This window comes from Heteronotia binoei, chromosome 8 (genome assembly GCF_032191835.1).
Source record: "Heteronotia binoei isolate CCM8104 ecotype False Entrance Well chromosome 8, APGP_CSIRO_Hbin_v1, whole genome shotgun sequence".
NCBI classification, from domain to species: domain Eukaryota; kingdom Metazoa; phylum Chordata; class Lepidosauria; order Squamata; family Gekkonidae; genus Heteronotia; species Heteronotia binoei.
In genome coordinates this window covers 13,100,698-13,118,700 of record NC_083230.1, presented here as the reverse complement: position 1 = coordinate 13,118,700, position 18,003 = coordinate 13,100,698, and the positions used below count along the sequence as shown (strand labels likewise).

Genomic DNA, 18,003 nt, shown 5'->3' with positions numbered 1-18,003 from the left:
TCTATCTACTCTGTCTGAATGTACTGATCACTGATCACTGGTAAACAGTGCAATTTCCTGGGACAATCTAAATATTAGTTTGAGTGGAATGTTCCAACAAAGCGACGATTGTATGCTGTTAGCAGGACGCTGAAAACAGAAGCAGCAAGGCTGATGTCTGCAGAAATGAGTGGGAAAGCAAATGGGAAAAGAGACATAAGAAGTGAGGAAATTCTAACCAAGGAGGTAAGTTAGGATGGGAGACCTTATATGGAGTCTCAGAACTAAAAGAATTAGGCACTTCCAGCAAGAATGGGGACAGGGAATAAAAAAGAACATTCAATAACATCCCCCTTCCCATACATGGCATCCAAGATGGAGAAGACGAGCAAGAAACCAGCATGCACCATGGACAGAGTGGCAGATCCTGCACCAGCATTTGCTTTGACAACTTCCGTTCCTGCCTCTCGAATCCGCCCTGTGAGCATCACTAGCTGGTCTTGAGGGAATTCCACTTTGGGAGTGCATTGGAAGATGAGTGGGATTATGGTCTTGCCCGCATGACTGCCGATCACTGGGACATTTACATGAGCCGGATCCAAACCCATCCACTCAGCCACAAAGGTATTTGCTTGGAAAACGTCCAGTGTTGTAACACCAAAAATTCTGTTGGATTGTACACTCCATGCTTCTTAAAAACTTCTGAAGTAATTGGTATGGTGGAGGTTTGCAATGGCACAGATCATAACTTCAGGGCAGTGCTTGGCACAGGCTACTGCCAAATTAGCTACAATAGTGGCATTTGTACCGAAAAAGTCGTCATGGGTCATGCCTGGTTTTCTAGGAACTCCAGCTGAAATCATGACAACTTCACAGTCCTTCAGATATTCTGGCAACTGTTCAGGTCCCAGGAAACCTTTGACCTGCTCTTATTCCGATGGGACTGAGTTCAACTGCTACACCAGGGATGTGGGTGATATCATAGAGGCTAAGGTGGCTGACCAAGGGGTGGCTGTCTCTTTAGCAACATAGAAGGGGACTGGCCAATACCAGTGGAAGCATCAAGCACTGCCACTTTAGCATTGTTCTGCAAGGAGGTAGCAAGCCCCCTGCGAAGGGCAGCAGAAGCAGGGTGGGTGAAGCGGGCGAACATGACGGGATCGGGTGACACTCTCCCTTCTCCTTCTCAAATGAACAAAGAGGGGGGGCAGGAAATAATGATTTAGAATCTGAAGATGGAGCAGAAAATCAAGTTAGTTGTAGTCCAAAGGGGTGGTGTAATGTACTGAGTGACGAGACGTGTTGAAGGCAACATGCTTTATTAGCGAGTACATCGCAAGGCAAGGCAACGCGGGCCGGGTCCCGATTATATACATACCCCGGAACAACCCTCAGTCTGGCTAGGTCCAATCCTGGCCAGTTAAACTTCCCACCACAGATTTTGATTGGCGGAGCGTATTTGCGAGCTACATCCAGGAACCAGTGGACTTCCACTGGTCACCTCCGTAGCGTCCTCTGTGTTGTAATTTCGGGACTGAAATGCAAGACACAACAAGTGGGGAAGAGACTGAATTTCATATAGTGAATGTTTTAGACTGAGCTCTGAGTTTGGTCAATGTGTTTGTTTCCCTCAAAAGACACACTCATTTCAGTAGCTGCCTCAAAAGTGATTGTACTAGAACTGTGCCAAAAAGGACACAAGAGGCCGATATACAGTTCAGTACTATATTAATGGCTGATCTGTATCAAATATACAATGCTGCTCAACCAAAAATGGATTTGCCTCCCCAGTCCATCCAGGTCACTGAAATTAGTGTGAGGTGCTTCTAACAAGTAGCCCATCATGGCTAGCAGCATTTAGAATAAACCCAGTCTGGTTCTATGGATGGCTCTAGCTAATGGACAACTAGGGAAGCTGCCCTGGGCCCTGTGCTGGGGGTGGGGGGTGCAACCATTCACAGCACTACCTCCCAAGTGAGGGGGGGGGGGGTAGAAAAAGAAAACCCTCCCACTGCTACTCATGCTTACCCCATCCAGGACTCAAGACAGCTAGCTTATATTGGATGTTCATTCCTGCCTCTTCTTGGACTTAGATAACTGGCTACTAGTTCTGGATCCAACAACTCAAAAACGGTAAGGGCTGTCCCTTGCCTGGCCCCAATGGGAGACTAGTTCTGGTTGTGGGGAGGGCATATCAGTGATTCTGGAAACCCATGATGACTTCTTGTCCAAGGCCACAGAATCACTGTCCCTGTCTGGCTCCAATGTTTGTCTTCACCTGCATCTAAAACAGTGTCTACGGGTGGTAAGCTTCATCCCTCATGTGCCTCTTGATCAATGCTATTCAACCTACAAAGGCATTCCTCCCCAGCCTGCCAGTCACTCAAGCCAATGATGGACTAGCCTGGGAGTTGCCCCCCTCATCCTTAAATGGCTCAGGGTACTTGTCAATGGGCTCTATCAACTGAGGCAACATGAGCTATTCTTACCTGACTAGTAATGGCTTCCTCATTCAAACACCAGGTTAAAACACAACCACAACTCATCCAGATAATGTGGAACAGGTTTAAAAAAAAGACGACTCCCTTCCATGTTAACTTACAGGAGATTGAAAAGAATTCCTGCTCTGCCCCAAATGGCAATTTACTAATCCCTTATGGGAGGGAACACCCGAGCCTAATTGACTGGGAAATATATTGCTTCCAAGAATTACTGAGATATCAGGTCATCCATTAAGGAAATATTGCTTCATCTTATATTAAGGTTAATTTAATTTGTCTACTGATGATGATGATGATGATGATGATAATAATAATAATAATAAATTTTATTTATATCCCGCCCTCCCCGCCTAGGCAGGCTCAGGACGGCTAACAACATTCAGATAAAACATTATACAATAAATACAGTAATTTTAAAACAGCATTAAAAGTTATACAATCGTTTAAATCAATTTTTTAAATTGCTCACATTACCAGTTGTGGAAGTAAACGACAATAACAAGAAAGCGATCCTGTAACAAACAGGGTAAACAACAACACCAAACAGGATTAAGCCCCCCCCTTCACCCCAAGAAACCAGATACACAAATAAACAGAATCATATATGTTTTCAAATGATGGTCTTAATTTTGTAAGATTGCTGCTTTCGTGTGTATTGTTTCAGCAAGCAGACACAACTGGATATTCACTTTGCAAGTGAAACCCGGACTAGAACCTGGGTAAGTATGACATTTAAATCTTATGCTGAGGTGTAACATGCATTAAATGTAACATGAGAATTACTCAACATATAGAAGAAGAAGAAGAAGACATTGGATTTATATTCCGCCCTCCACACAAGAGTCTCAGAGCGGCTCACAATCTCCTTTATCTCCCTCCCTCACAACAGACACCCTGTGAGGTGGGTGGGGCTGGAGAGGGCTCTCACAGCAGCTGCCCTTTCAAGGACAACCTCTGCCAGAGCTATGGCTGACCCAAGGCCATGCCAGCAGGTGCAAGTGGAGGAGTGGGCAATCAAACCTGGTTCTCCCAGATAAGAGTCCGCACACTTAACCACTACACCAAAGGAAACAACCAAGCGTGCATTGTACACAGATGGAGTGTTCTCTGGAATGTGTGAAATCACCCACACCTCCTTCTTCTGCTTTGCACATTTAGCTTCACATTCCCAGAGGTGGGGATCTCTTGGAGAGAGGCTATTCTATTTTTAACCCCATGACAACCCTGTGAGGTGGATTTGGCTGAGAAAGAGAAGGACCAGACCAAGGGCGCTCCATCCACTTTAATTCAGGCTCTGATCTGCTAGTTTCCAGTCTGCCCACAGCAAAGAAGCAACAGCACAGTCCAAGGAAGACTGATGGAAGTGAAAGCTGAAGAGATGGCAGGCCAAAGTATGATTAAAGTCAAAATAATACAACTGAAATAATTACATCCACACTACTATTATGCATATTTGAGTACGTTAGCAGGATTAGAGTACATGCTATTTTACTAGCAGACTACATGCTGTTATGCCACCTCAGAATTATAGCTTTCAAGCTGCTTATAATGAGTGGCATACTGTTGAATTTCCCTTACCAACTCTCCGGTCTTAAGTCACACATAGAACAGATACAGAATAACCCATAGCAAATTGACCGAATTCAACCTCTGAAGTAACTGACTCTTCTATTTCCAACAAGTTGAGACCAAAGTCACCAAACGTTTTCAAAGCGTACAGATGTTCCCAATACGGATGTTTTCTACAAGGTTGGTTTTATCCCATTAAAAGAGGGGAAACTGTGAGTTTAGAATATGGTCAGGGGAAGAACTTTCGATGCAGCAGCAAATGGACTGGAGTTTCTCTAAAGCAGCCTGTATATTAGACGACAGCTGCTCTGGAAGAGCCATTTATTACCATATCTTAACCTGTAGGGTTGACTGCTGTCAGTACTTGGATGGGAGACCATCAAGGAAGACTGGGGTTGCTACATGGAAGGAGACAATGTCAAACCACTTCTGCTTGGATCAGTCCTTATATCTTTGGTAACTTGTGTTACATTTTATGGCACACATGGCCCAGACAACAAAGTGACATTTACCAGATCTGCCCCTCATAACAAATAAGTTCAACATCTCTGCCCTAAAGGATGCCCTAAAGGATGCCCTAAACTACTCCATCTGCACCTAAGATGGGTGCAGAGCCAGTTTGGTGTAGTGGTTAAGTGTGCGGACTCTTAACTGGGAGAACCGGGTTTGATTCCCCACTCCTCCACATACACCTGCTGGAATGGCCTTGGGTCAGCCAGAGCTCTGGCAGAGGTTGTCCTTGAATGGGCAGCTGCTGTGAGAGCCCTCTCCAGCCCCACCCACCTCACAGGGTGTCTGTTGTGGGGGAGGAAGGGAAAGGAGATTGTGAGCCGCTCTGAGACTCTTCGGAGTGGAGGGCGGGATATAAATCCAATATCTTCATCTACCTCACAGGGTGTCTGTTGTGGGGGAGGAAGGTAAAGGAGATTGTGAGCCGCTCTGAGACTCTTCGGAGTGGAGGGCAGGATATAAATCCAATATCTTAATCTACCTCACAGGGTGTCTGTTGTGGGGGAGAAAGGTAAAGGAGATTGTGAGCCACTCTGAGACTCTTTGGAGTGGAGGGCGGGATATAAATCCAATATCTTCATCTACCTCACAGGGTGCCTGTTGGGGGGGGAGAGGGAAAGGAGATTGTGAGCCGCTCTGAGACTCTTCGGAGTGGAGGGCGGGATATAAATCCAATATCTTCATCTACCTTACAGGGTGTCTGTTGTGGGGGGTAGGAAGGTAAAGGAGATTGTGAGCCGCTCTGAGACTCTTCGGAGTGGAGGGCGGGATAAAAATCCAATATCTTCATCTTCTTCTGCTTGTCCCTTGCCTGAAATGCCCCAAGGGTCACCATGCTGTTTGTGCAACTATCTTCTTCTTCCTTCTCCCCAAGACTAGAGATCCAAAGTAGCTTACAAAATGCAATTTAAGCAAGCAAACAGAAAACAAAACAATACAGCAGATCACCTCTTGGGCTAGTGTTGGATACACTGTTCTGCATCCTTTAGGGCAGAGATGTTGAACTTATTTGTTATGAGGGGCAGATCTGGTAAATGTCACTTTGTTGGGCTGGGCCATGTGTGCTATAAAATGTAACACAAGTTACCAAAGATATAAGGACTGATCCAGGTTTTCTAATTCCTAATCAGGGTTTTTTCAAAAGAAAATAAATTCAGATAGGAACAGAGAAATCAAATCTTTAAAATACACACACACACACAGCTTTTCAGAATAAGTCTCAAAGTACCAGAATTCACTATGAGCGTTTTTGCACTTACCTTAAGCCGGAGCGACGTCCCTCTTCACCGTGCAGCGTCTGCACGGTTTTCGCACGAATTGCAACGCAGCACCTGGAAGAGCTGCAAAGTCCCGCGGCTTTTGCGTCGCAAATGTAAACTGGTTTTTGGCAATTTACATTTGCGACACAAAAGCCGTGGGACTTTGCGGCTCTTCCAGGTGCTGCGGAGCAATTAGTGTGAAAACCGTGCAGACGCTGCACGGTGAAGAGGGACGTCGCTCCGGCTTAAGGTAAGTGCGAAAACGCTCTATGTCTAAACACAGGAGTTTTCTTTGTTCTGAGTGTGTGCCATCCAAGTTCCAAAGTTGCACAGAGCCTCTTGTAACTTTCAAAGTGGTAAGAAACCTTTATTTTTGAAACTATATCCTAGATAGTAAAGAGGAGAGACAGATGTAAGATCTGACTACTCCATCTGCACCTAAGATGAGTGCAGATGGAGATAGCATCCCTGCACCCAGGGTGCCAAAGATGGAAAGCAGCATGCTCCTTCTTTGTGTATGGGAGAGAGAGTGGAAGTGAGAAGGCAATTTCCCTAAGTGTTATCAGTCTATACATCAAAGGGACAGGGGCAGAAGAGTAAACAGGAAGGAACCCACAGTTTGCCTGTCTATCTAACTGACTCTCTTGTAAGACCTCCCCCACCAAAAGAAGCCATGTTGAATCAGGCCAATGGCCCATCCAGTCCAACACTCTGTGTCACACAGTGGCCAAAAAAAACAGGCACCATCAGGAAGTCCATTAGGAGTTCCTCACTAACTCCCACTTTGCCCCCCCCCCAGCATTAATCATCACTGCCCCAGACAGAGATCTCCACCAATACACTGTGGCTAATAGCCACTGATGGATCTCTGCTCCATGTTTATCCAATCCCCTCTTGAAGCTGTCTATGCTGGCAGCTGTCACCACCTCATTATTAATTACCCTTTGGGTGAAGAAGTACTTCCTTTTATCTGCTCTAACCCGACAGCTCAGCAATTTCATCAAATGTCCATGAGTTCTTGTATTGTGAGAAAGGGAGAAAAGTACTTCTTTCTCTGCCTTCTCCATCCCATGCATAATCTTGTAAACCTCTCATGTCACCCCTCAGTTGACGTTTCTCCAAGCTAAAGAGCCCCAAGTGTTTCAACCTTTCTTCATAGGGAAAGTGTTCCAACTAGTTGCCCTTTTCTGCACTTTTTCCAATGCTATAACATCTTTTTGAGGTGCGGTGGCCAGAATTGTACACAGTACTTCAAATGAGGCCGCGCCATCAATTTATACAGGGGCATTATGATACTGGCTGATTTGTTTTCAGTTCTCTTCCTAATAATTCCCAGCATGGCATTGGTCTTTTTTATTGCAGTCGCACACTGACTCGACATTTTCAGTGAGTTATCTACCATAACCCCAAGATTTCTCTTTTGATCAGTCTCCACCAGTTCACACTCCATCAGCTTGTATTTATAATTAGGATTTTTTACTCCAATGTGCATTACTTTGCACTTGGCCACGCTGAACCTCATTTGCCATGTTGATGCCCAGCCTCGACAGATCCCTTTGGAGTGTCTCACAATCCTCTCTGATTCTCACCACTCTGAACAATTTAGTGTCATCCGCAAACTTAGCTTCTTCACTGCTTACTCTCAACTCTAAATCATTAATGAACAAGTTAAAAAGCATCGGACCCAGTACTGAGCCCTGTGGTACCCCACTGCTTGCCACCCTCCACTGTGAAAAAGAGTCCGCACACTTAAGCACTACGCCAAACTGGCTCTGGAGAATGATGCAAGTGCTTTGGGTCCACATTGAGTAGAAAGGCAGGTATAAATGAAGTAAATAAATAATACATGTAGCTGAAGATAAATGTTAGGTTGCAGATGGCTGGAAAGGAGAGAAGGAAGCATGGAAAGGTAGGATATGAGGTTTGCCAGGAGGAAAGAAAGGGCAAATAATATGGAATAGGCCAGGGGTGGCCAATGGTAGCTCTCCAGATGTTTTTTGCCTACAACTCCCATCAGCCCCAGCCATTGGCCATGCTGGCTGGGGCTGATGGGAGTTGTAGGCAAAAACAACTGGAGAGCTACCGTTGGCCACCCCTGGAATAAGTGATACAGGAGGAAATGAGGTGCCACTTACAAGTCCTTGCAAGGTCCCTACTGAGCAACCTGGCCCAGCCTGGTGACCAGCATCATGCAACTGGACTAGAGTTTTCCCAGGTACAGCCTGACAATAATAGAGAATGAGGGAAAACAGAATACTGGAAGAGGGGGATAAAGGTAAGTCTGCAGGTAGGTGGGAAGGGGAGAAGGAGGCAGGAAAAGGGGAGAAGTTATGGATGTTTTAAGGCAGGGCTGGCCAAACTTGCTTAATGTAAGAGCCACATAAATAAACATCAGATGTTTGAGAGCCACAACACATGAACATCAAATTTTTGAAAGCCGGAAGGAAGGAAGGAAGGAAGGAAGGAAGGAAGGAAGGAAGGAAGGAAGGAAGGAAGGAAGGAAGGAAGGAAGGAAGGAAGGAAGGAAGGAAGGAAGGAAGGAAACTTGGCTTTGAGAAGTGATTTAAAGAGACAAATGCCTTCTCCAAGCCAGCTGATGCAGTGGGGTGAGTGTTTCGAGAGCCACACAATATGTGTGAAAGAGCCACATGTGGTCACTGAGTCACAGTTTGGTCACCCCTGTTTTAATGGAAGAGAAAAAAGGAATAGTGGAGGAAATAGTGAAGGAGGGGGAAATGAGATACCCCTTGCAAGTCCTTGATGGCTGCCACTTGTTATAAGATAATATCACATTGAGCTTTTGGCAATTATTGCTTGTGTCTGTCATCATAATTTTAATTATTCAGAACTTTCCGTTGTACATTACAGAAGCACTTAAAGTACCATTTAGGGCAAATTTCCTATCCTTATTGCTGAGTCTAGGCCTTATGTGTTGAAGGTTGTCATTCAACAAGAGATATCATGTTTCTTAAGCCTATAATTCATTTGAAAAGGCAAGGGAGGGCTAATGAATGAATCAGAATGGAAGCCTGGTCTTCCCTACAGTTTATTGCTTTAAAATGCCCAGTTATTTTCATCACTGGATAATGACAGCCCAATAATTTACGATGTCTACATTCTTCATATCTCTGACAAAAAGCTCTGTGATTTACAGTGTCAACCAATCCCACGACATCTCCAAGGGCTTATTATGATAAACCCTTTTCCTCCATGGAGAAATGGAAAATATTGTGTTGGAATGATTTCTGCACAAAAGGTTGGTGAATAGCACAGCATATGAGGCTTCCACCTACCTGCTAACAGATCTTTGCTGTAAACATCTGTATGGATGTTCTATATCACCCTAAATGACAGTTCCTTAATATTTTACAATCCCCACTTCTCTTTTTCAAACTGAATTAAAAACCTGCTGATATATAACCAACCAGTTCACAATGATTTCCTACTATGGAGTTTAAGAACATGAGATGAGTCTGCTCCATCACACCGTGTAGGACAGCATTCTTTTCCAGCAGTGGCCGTGCAGATAATTTGGGGAAATTCACACCTGAAATGTGATGACAACGAGCTTTCCCATTGCTTCTTCTTATATCTTATTCACTGAATATATCTTAGTTATCATGCCTGCATACGAAAACTTACGTTCTGAATAGAACTTCGTCGGTCTTAAAGATGCACTTGGCTCCAACGTTGTTCTACTACTTCAGACCAACACGGCTGCGCACTTGGATCTAAGGACTCATCTGCCATTAATGTAGCTAATCCTCATTAAAGCCTCCTAAGATGGTGTCCAATGCTCCACCTTGTGGCAATGAATTCCATAATTAGGCAGGTTGATAACTTCATGGTAACATGCTCACCAAACAAACCTTGTTTGAACTCCCACAATGACATGCAACACAAACTCCTGATAGGATTACTTCAGTGTTCTGTGGCAGAGTTCATCACAAGCACAAAACCATGCTGGCATATCTTGCTTGGCATATCTGTGGCCTCGCTCTCGTCTTGACTTCGCGAACGAAGATTTAAGAAAGGTGCAGTAGTCCACGTCTGCTGCGGGCTCGCTGGTGGCTGACAAGACCAATGCGGGACAGGCAGGTCCGGCCACAGCGGCTGCAGGGAAAAGTCTGATTTGGGGTTGGTGCTGTAGCAGTACGATTCTTCCTCAATCTCCTTTTGTCCTCAAGACCAGCTGGTCTGGTCATATCTGTGGTAGCCACTTGGTTCTTGCAGTCTATGGCTGCTTTTGCTGTACTTCAAATATAAATCACCCCATTTACTTGAGAGCAGCTTACTTTCAAACAGTTTTGATGGATAACCTCATTATGGAAAAGATGTGAAATGTCTATGAACTCTGCTTTTGTTGTTAATGTCCATTTCCACCATACCAGTGAATCCAACAGGCACAGATAAAAATTCTAACTTGCGAGTATCTCACAGTAAACTTAGAACCTCTGAATCCCATATTCATCTTGTCAACTAATTCACTACAGGACCACTGTGGTGCAGGAACTTGAAAGCTGGACTCATATTTTTAATTAGATGTCTTATTCTGCGTTGGCTAGGAAGCTCATTGTCATCTTAAGCCGAGTTACACTCTTCTAAATCCATTGAAGTCTTTGAAGGGTTTAGAAGAGCATAACTTTGCTTAGGATGGCACTGTGAGAGGCCTTTGGCTAGTCACCATCTCTCTGTTTCTATAATGGGTTCTTGTGAGAATCACGTGGAGTGGAAAGGAGAGAAAGAAAGCTAAAGAGATCAAGAAAGGAAGAACAGGATTAGCCATGGGCACAAACTGTACAGTGGTGGTTCATGTTGATTTGTGGTTTGTTTGATTGCCCAGAATGGTATTTCATGGTGGTTCGTGGTTTGTTTGGTTGCCCAAATTGGTCATGGTTTGTTTGGGAGGAGCAGAACAGCCCCCTCATGAGTTAGAGATGCCAAGCTCACTTGGAGTCTTCAGCAGGCTCTCCTCCACCCGCCCTCCAAGTTTGGCAAAGGTTGGATTTGGAATGTCCAAGTTATAGCCCCCCAAAGCAGGTGCTCCCAAGAGAGCTTCCACTCTCACAAAACTAGCTCTTCCTTTTTTTTGTGCTGCAAAGTGAAAGCAGTGGAGTCAGGGTGTCTGCTTCCATAGACCAGAGCGGGAGCTCTGTGATTGGCTCCCAGAGTTGCCAATAATCTATGGACAACTGCTATGGGTGTTTCTAGGGCCCCAGAAGTCCACCCCCCAGCATTGCCTAAGAATTGATTGAGTTGGTACCAGGCTTTTTGGGAAAATGAACCACAAAAATGAACTAAATGAACTACCAAGGATAAAAGGTGGTTCATTTTCTGGTTTGCGCATGGCACAATATAAGAAGTGAGTTTTCAACGTGTTGGTGCAGTTGATTTACATGGAGGCTTGTACTTTTCTGGTTTGGATAGACTGCATTTTCACACATGCTGCGGTTTTGATCAAAGTGATGCAAACCTCATTAGGGTTTGTAGAATCTTTTGGGATCAAGTGCCGTGTTCTACTGGAGAAAGTTTTCCTTCCAGACGTTTCATTCTCAGCTGCGGAGAACATCCTCAGTGGCGCTGAGGATGTTCTCTGCAGCTGAGAACGAAACGTCTGGAAGGAAAACTTTCTCCAGTAGAACACGGCACTTGATCCCGAAAGATTCTACAAACCCTAATGATGTTACCAGCCGTGAAAACCTGAAATCTTTGATGATGCAAACCTATTCAACTGGCATTCAAGTTATTTCATGTGAACAAAACAGATTGGGTGATTGACTCAAGTGATCGTCACAGTCAAATGTGGTAAAGTTCAACTGTCATTTGTGATGAAATTCATGGTATCCCTAATTACAAATGCACAAGTCTGTCCTTTATATTTGTGGAATTGTGGATAGTTGTGCATTACTAACAGCCCATCCCCAAGCTCCTGACAAGTTTTGTTGTGTTTGGCTTTTTTTCATGTTTTTTGAAGGCTGCCAGTCTTGGTCAAAACAAAATGTCGATGGGTTTGCCCCCTTTATATTTGAGAACTTTCTGAATCATTTTGTAATGCGATACACGTAATAGCATAATGAAAATAATAAGATTTTGGTTTGTTTTAGGCTACAAATATTACTTTGTCACCGGCTGCATTAAATAGCATTATTGTCAAATTCTAGAAGTCCAGCAAGATTAAGAGAGCAGTACCTGAAGGAAGTTACCTCAGAGAAAGCCCAAGGGAGCGGTGAAAATGTCAGAAGTCTTGCTAATGAGCAGCAGGTACTTTTCTCCTGGTGCCAATACTGAACGCAATGTTGGAGGGCACCATGTTGCTACTTTGGGGATGAGACATTAAATCAAGGTCTCCAGCAATGTGCTCATTAAATGCAATGTATCTCCCAGCAATTTTCTGGCTAGAATCCAGTTTTGGGAACTAAATTATACCAACTTAAGTTCCAACACAGCTGGAAAAGAGAGTGTGCAAGAGAAAACGATACACTGATATAGATCTGGCTGAAGTTCTACACCTGCTCATTCTTTAATTTACACATCACTTCCTCATATGCTTATGTTCCACACCACTGTAACTTCTCCTGAATTGCTTCGTCAGAGTTGGCAGAAGGGCCTGAGAGGAAGAGGAAGAAAATTAACTTTTTTTTTTCTAGTGAGTGATGAGATCAAGATTGAGCTACACCTAATTCTGCCTTCTTTGGGTTGGCTCTCAGCCTTTGGATCGTAAACGGCCCAAAACTTGATTCCTGGGCTGGATGCAACTGGCAGAGAGGAACTATTCTCAGTGTCAAGATGGAGAGGGAGACAAAAGGGTCAAAAACATTGGAGACATGATCGTAATTGCAGTGATTCCATTGTAAGGAGAGACAGAGCAAATCAGGGATGAAGGGAAAGGAGAGGATAAAACTTACTTTAACATGCACTGGGGTTGGTGGTAGACAACTCATCATTATTTTCATATCTATTCCCCAGGAGAGCCTGCTGAAGACTCCCATTCAGCAACAACTCATCTTTATTTTCATATCTATTCCCCATTATTTTATTACTAATATATTTTCTTAATCTGGCCCTTGATATTGTCAGAATCCCTACCATGCATGCTATGTCTTCTGCCATGTTCTCTTCTCATGTTTTCTTTCTAGCAACCTTTGTTCTATATTTTTTCTTCTTATGTACTGTCCTTGGGGAAGTTGGGATGTAACCAATAAGCATTCCCTTATGAATTGCCATGAGGGGGCCTGGGAAACCCTTACTGCTCCCATGCATACCATCTAGGAGGAAAGTGAGACGCAGTATCTGAGATAAGGCCCTGTGATCTCTTGAACCATCCCTGGCTGTGTTTATAACTAGAGAATAACTGCTGCACTGGAATGTTTGTGTAGAGGGAGGGGGGAGCCTGGGGTTTGGAGTTATTTAGAACTGGTTGTATCTATTACTCTAATGCCTAGCAATGACTCTCTAATGAGAGTAGTTCCGAACTGGTAACATTTCAATAAAGCTTCACCTATCTTCATATAGCGGAAGTCTGTTGGAGTGTCACTCAGCAGACCTCACAGCCATTCAAGTTTGGATAGAATGAGTGAGGTAGTCGATAGATAGATGATGATAGATGATGATAGAAAGATAGAAGGGTAGAAGGTAGACAGACAGACAGACAGACAGACAGACAGACAGACAGACAGACAGACAGACAGACAGACAGACAGACAGACAGATAGATAGATAGATAGATAGATAGATAGATAGATAGATAGATAGATAGATAGATAGATAGATAGGATTTTCACATAGTGCAGTTTTGATCAAAGTGATGTAGACCTGTTCAACCAGCATTCAAGATTGACTCACATGTAATCATCATAATCAAATGTGTAAAATTCAACTGTCAAATGTGGTAAAGTTTGACAGTTGTGAAAGTCACAGTATCCCTAATTACAAATGCACAAGATTGTCCTTTATATTTCTGAAACTTGGGATAACGGTGCATGATTAACAGCACATCCACAAGCTCCTGACAAATTTTGTTGTGTTTAACTTTTTCCATGGTTTGTGAAGGCTGCCAGTCTAGATCAAAACAAAATGTAGAGTGGTTTGCCCCTTTATATTTAAGAGTGTGTGTGTGTATATATATATATATATATATATATATATATATATATATATATATAAAGAAAACACACACACACATGAAACAACTGTAAAAAAAAGTTTCTGTCTCATCTCCAAAATCATTTCAAAATTTAATTAATAGAATTTAAAAAAGAACTGATAAGATTACACTCTGCCGCTGTGCCAGTAAACAGAAGAAGTGGATAAACATATAGATCAGAGGTCCATCAGTGGCTATTAGCCACAACGTATTGATGGAACTCTGTCTGGGGAAGTGATGCTCTGTATTCTTGGTGATTGGGATGGCTTCTAGTGTCCTACCCCACAGATGGACCTCCTGATGGCACTTTTTTTTTGCCACTGTGTGACACAGAGTGTTGGACTGGATGGGTCATTGGCCTGATCCAACATGGCTTCTCTTATGTTCTTATTGATGCCGGAAGGCCTATAAGAGAAGTGGAGTTGTCTTCAAGTACTTTAAAGAGATATTCTGCTACAGCTGCCATGAGACAGGAAACTACTAATAACACCATAGAAGATCATAAGAAACCCCTGGAGAATCGTGCTACAAGGCTGGATTTTTGAACACATTTCTCCTTAGGAAATTAAATAAAGATGCCCAAATCATGACATAAGCCCAAACTCCATGCAAAAGAATATGCAATCTACATCTAGAACTTGCAGACAGAGATATACAAATTCTGCAAGATGTGGGACAAATGTTAACACCTATTCCAGAGTAGCAATGAGAGAAGAAAAAATGCATAAGAACATAAGAGAAGCTATGTTGGATCAGGCCAATGGCCCATCCAGTCCAACACTCTGTCACACAGTGGCCAGAAAAACCCCAGGTGCCATCAGGAGGTCCATTGGTGGGGCCAGAACACTAGAAGCCCTCCCACTGTTGCCCCTCCCAAGCACCAAGAATACAGAGCATCACTGTCCCAGACAGAGAGTTCAACAATAAGCTGTGGCTAATAGCCATTGATGGACCGCTGCTCCATATGTTTATCCAAACCCCTCTTGAAGCTGTCTATGCTTGTAGCCACCACCACCTCCTGTGGCAGTGAATCCCATGTGTTAATCACCCTTTGGGTGAAGAGGTACTTCCTTTTATCCATTCTAACCCAACTGCTCAACAATTTCATTTAGTGCCCACAAATTCTTGTATTGTGAGAAAGGGAGAAAAGTACTTCTTTCTCTACTTTCCCTATCCCATTCATAATCTTGTAAACCTCTACCATATCACCCCTCATGCTTGCAGAAGGAGGGAATCCCCTGATATTATGTGCAGTAATAACTTGCATCATAATCTTACATGGAATCAACTCCCAATAATATTTCTGTCATTCGCACGTCTTCTCAAGCTGATTCAATAAGAGTAGGAGAGGACCCTTATTCAGCAGTGAATGAGAATCCTGTTGTGGGAAAAACCTCCAAACTAATTGGAAGACAACATCTCCGGCACCAAGTATCACAACTGATACACAGCTTGCAAATCTTGAAAATTGACTACTTTTAAAAATTCTTTCCTGGAACATATCCGTCTGGACCTCCTGAGTTTTCTCCCCCAACTTCATTTATTAATGGTTATGATATAATTCTACTCCAGGAAACTTGGTGTGAAGAACACATAAATCTTTCTGGGTTTGTATCTTTTGTCAGCCCAACGGTCCCTAGTTCTAAAGGTGGTAGACCCTTGGGTGGTCTTGCTTGTTTTATTTCCTCATCTCTTAGGTGTTGCAGTTTAAATATGATTTTAGTTTCAAATTACCTTTTAGCCACCAAACCTGACCTGGAGGGTCACCTACTAATCTTGCTAACTATTTATTTGTCCCCGTGCCTGACTATTAGTGAATGTTCAGCTTTATTACAAGACTACCCGAATGCCCTTTTTTTGGTTAACTAGTGACATGAATGACCACATAGGGAAACTGTAATGAAGCAATACTTATTTCCCTGTAGAAGGCAGATGCTGACAATTTAGATCTTACGATTTTAGATAGAACCTCTAAAGCAGGGGTCCTCAAACTTTTCAAATAGGGGGCCAGTTCACTGTCCCTCAGACTCTTGGAGGGCCGGACTGCCATTACTGTACAAGGCTGCGGGCCATCAGTTCTCCATCTTCTGCATCTCTCTCCTTTCCCCACACCACACACCCCGGCCTGGGAACTCACCTCACCTCGGTATCACCTCACACTCTGTCTCCGCCGCCTCAGCCCAGTGCCGGAAGTGTGCGTTGCTAACGCGAGTTTAGGTCGAACGTCACTTCCGGTCTGATTTTGCCATAACCCGGCGGGCCGCATAAACGTCCTCAGTGGGCCGCATCTGGCCTGCGGACCGTAGTTTGAGGACCCCTGCTCTAAAGATTCTAAGGTAAATACTAGAGGGAAGATTTTCTTTCAAACTTCCCTTGAATTTGGATTTAATATCCTTAACAGTAATGCTAGTCTGGGGGACCTAGAAGAATTCACAAGAATAAGTGAAAGAGATGCCAGTATAGGATTGTTTTCTTTTTCAAATATAACTTTATTGAAACCTTATCAACTTACAAACAACAATGGCAGGCAACGATGAAATAAAAGGACAATAGTAAAACAGTTTGTTCATGCTGTTATGCAGAGGCAAATAAAAATGCAGATACATAACAAAAGAAAAAATACATATACATAATCTCAGTCATGGAAATATCAATTAATAAATGGCATTAATTGCCTCCAAAATACTACAGTATTCATCATTATTAGCTAAATAATCTAAAAAAGAAAAGCAGACAGCCACAAATTTTGAATCATAGTGTTCCGAGTCCTTAATCTTATCTAGTATACATAGCTCTTGAACTTTTTTAAAGCCAGTCAAAAATTGTAACGGCCTTCATGGATTTCCAATGTCTAGCAATGAGTAATCTGGCAGCAGCTCATGAATTCTCCAAAAGAGTAATTTGGGTTTGATGTGGCATACATAAATGCCACATATTTAAAAGCAGTATTTTGGGCCAATAAGGAATGCTAAGACCTGTGATAGATTTTATATAAGACAAGATGGCCTTCCAAAAATTACATACTTGTGGGCATTCCCACCAGCAGTGTAAATAATTGCCAAATGTGTGACAGCCTTTCCAGCTTGGTGGTGAAGATGAGTTATGTATATACTGCAGCTTTTGAGGTGTGATATACCATCTCATAATAGTTTTATGGGACTGAGTTCGTACAGCAATGTTGTGGGATTTGAAGGAAGAAGAGAGCCAACATTTGGATCAAGAATCGAATTACATAGAAGTATCAAAGTCTTTATGCCATTGCTGGGCATAGGTTGGAAAAGTGGAGTCATATGACTGTAATAAAATCTGATAAATTACATAGATGAATTTTTTGTGAGACGAGCATGGCATTTTTATAAGTTTCTCAAATGCAGTTAAAGATTCGGAGACTCTGGCCTGAGTCACGGTGGTCCAGGTAAGGAAATTCCCTTACCAGCTTTTGATGGTGTGCCACTGACAACGGCACGCAGGGTCAGAAGCTTGGGGGTACTACTGGAGCCTTCTTTGTCAATGGAGGCCCAGATAGCAGCCGCGGCTAAATCCGCTTTTTTCCATCTTAGGTGGGCGAGGCAGTTGGCTCCCTTCCTAGAGAGTGATGACTTGGCAACAGTGATACATGCAATGGTCACATAGAGATTGGATTACTGTAATGCCCTCTACATTTTGGCTGCCCTTGTGCCGAACCCGGAAGTTGCAGCTAGTGAAGAATGCAGCAGCCAGGCTGTTATTAGGGCTCCCGAAGTGGGAGCACATACAGCCGGGGCTGCATGAACTTCACTGGCCGCCAATTGTATACCGGATTCGTTACAAAGTGCTGGTCATTAGCTTTAAAGCCCTATATGGCCGAGGACCTGCCTACCTTAGGGACCGTCTCTTAGGCCATGAGGCATCCTTGGCAAACACCTCTTCCTTTAAATTTATATATAAATGACATCAATGGCAATCTCTTGGGCGAACATTTTTACCGTCGTCACTTGTTTCAGACACCACTTTCAAATTTGTTTTACACAGATAATGTTGCATGAATCCACAGTCCTGCATG

General features: G+C 43.4%; 1 pseudogene; it reads right to left on the bottom strand.

The window, feature by feature from the left end:
* Positions 1-272: 272 nt before the first annotated feature.
* On the bottom strand, positions 273-1,159 carry LOC132576703 (malate dehydrogenase, mitochondrial-like; annotated as a pseudogene).
* Between the last annotated feature and the right edge of the window lie 16,844 nt (positions 1,160-18,003).